The 2,433-nt window shown below is 32.2% G+C and overlaps 1 pseudogene; it reads right to left on the reverse strand.

The window, feature by feature from the left end:
• Window positions 1-257: 257 nt before the first annotated feature.
• On the reverse strand, window positions 258-1,409 carry LOC118027770 (peroxiredoxin-2-like; annotated as a pseudogene).
• Between the last annotated feature and the right edge of the window lie 1,024 nt (window positions 1,410-2,433).

The following is a 2,433-nucleotide window of genomic DNA, read 5'->3' on the forward strand; positions in this document are numbered from 1 at the left end:
AAGTAATTTAATCTGTATATCCAAGTTCATATATCCTTGAATGACAAATGAGTTCAATCTCCAAGTTATACTATCCCAGCTTTGAACTAAGATTTTTTTTTAATATACCAAGCCAAACGTGAAGGATATATATATGAAACCAAAAGGATACAGGTGATTTTACATATGAACACTAGAATTGTAGGATCTGCAAAAAGAACCCTGTTTCTCTAGTTCTTTAAGGAGCTAAACTAGTTATCTTAAAGAACATGTCTGGATTTGCAATCTAACAAGTTCTCATTTAAAGATTTCACATTATCTTCAACCTCGAGTACAGGTAAAGCTCCTGCAAATGGCTGTCCAGTGCTCACCACACAGCTTCGCACTAACCATTCTAACCAGAAGCATTATATTAGCATAAAATCACTTTAGTTGCAAAACCATCCCATACCATTACAGACGAGAACCTTAACTCCATGCCAAATTCATTACATTCCTTTTCTCCATGAAAACATCGAGCATGACCAGTAGAAAGACAGAAAGAAAGCAAGAGGAACTAAACCTCAGTGATGCAAAAACATTAGAATAGTTCTGGTGTGGAAATTTAAAGATCCTTGAGGATATCATCAGCACTGGACACAGTGAATTCTCCACCACCTTCAATATTTGCAGCTTTCACCTTGAGGTCATCGACCAAGAGAGCAAACCTCCTAGAACGGGTGCCAAGTCCCTTCTCTTGCAGATCAAGCTCAAGGCCAAGAGCATGGGTGTATGTTGCAGATCCATCAGCTAGGAACTTGACATGCTTATTCTCAGGGTAAGTTTTTGCCCATGCTTTCATCACAAAGGGGTCGTTCACTGGAAATGAATAATAAATAAATAAATAAATAAAAACAAGACTAAATGTTGAGAGTGGGGGTGAAGACATGGATTAAAAAAGAAAAAAGGAAAAAGAAGACACACCGCTGATGCACAAAATTTCAGCAACCCCCTTGGATTTAAGCTCCTCTGCTTTCTCAACAAACCCTGGCACATGCTTCAAGCTACACATCACCAAAAAACGAAATCAAAACCAGACCTAAAACCCCAGATCATACATGCTTAAATAGTGAATTACAAATAATAAACCTGCAAGTGGGGGTGAAGGCACCGGGAACACCAAAGAGATGACCTTTTTACCGGCAGCAAGAGAGTGTACAGACACGTCCTGGAGCTGATCTTGTTCGTCGAAATAAGCGAGCTTTCCATCAGGCAAGACATCACCGACAGCAATCGGAGCCATATCGAATCGACGGTGGTGTTGATCTTGTTGCTGTTACTGAGTATATTGGATATTGTATTTAAGTGGAATTGAGAAAGTTTTGGGATCCGGTGTGAAGTGAGTGGAAGGAAGGGGGTGGCTGGTCTTGTGATTTTTTTAACTATGATAATTATTTTAACATGCCGTCTGTCGAATCAGTTTCATGTTCACTTGACTGTCTTGGAGTACTTGCGCTTTCCTACGAGTAGATCATTGGTCGGCACTATGCTGGGGTTAAATCAAATCTTTTTAATATGAAAATATCTTCAAGTCTTGCTATTTTTTTTAAGTAAAAATTAAATAAATTATATAGATGTTAATTTTATAAATTTGAGGATTGATTGAATTATCCGTAAAAATAATATAGATTGATTTAAAAAATTAAAATTAAATATTAATATAAAAAATATTAAAAGACTCGTCTCCATTTAGATTTAATTATCAAATTCATGAATAATAATTTTATGAAAAATAACTTAAAAAAACTTATGTAACCTAATTCTTATTTAATTCAATATTAAATAATAAAATTAAAAAAAAAAACTTGAATTAATCTAAGTTATCTTGTGAAGTCCATAATACGAGTCATGAGACTAGGATAATCTCATAATAACTATATAAAAATAAATTATGAAACATAATTTCTAATCAATCTAGCATTGAATGATAAAATTGAAAAAAAAAAAAAAATTAACATAAAAAATAACCATAGTCAACCTGTCAAACTCATATCCTGAGTTGTAAACTGAAGATAACCTTGTAGAAAACAAACAAACAAAATTAATTACTTAAGTTAACCTGTTAAACTTGCAACTTTGGTCATAAGACATGGATAATTCCATATAAGGTAAATTAAAATAAATCATGAAAAATAATTATCATCCAACCTATATTGTCGAAATAAGAAATTTAAAAAAATCACTATGAAAAAATAACACAATGAAAGGACTCAAGTCAATTCACATTAAAAACGTAAAACTTATAATCCAAGTAATAAACTAAAATAATTTAATAGAAAATAAATCAAAATTAATTATGAAAATTAATTCACAATCAATCTAATGTCAAATGGTTAAATTAAAAAAAAAACAATACTAATTTTTTCAAAAAAAAAATAAGTCAATCGGGTTAACCCGTCAAACAATTATGAAACT

Source organism: Populus alba, chromosome 1 (genome assembly GCF_005239225.2).
Source record: "Populus alba chromosome 1, ASM523922v2, whole genome shotgun sequence".
Classification (NCBI taxonomy): domain Eukaryota; kingdom Viridiplantae; phylum Streptophyta; class Magnoliopsida; order Malpighiales; family Salicaceae; genus Populus; species Populus alba.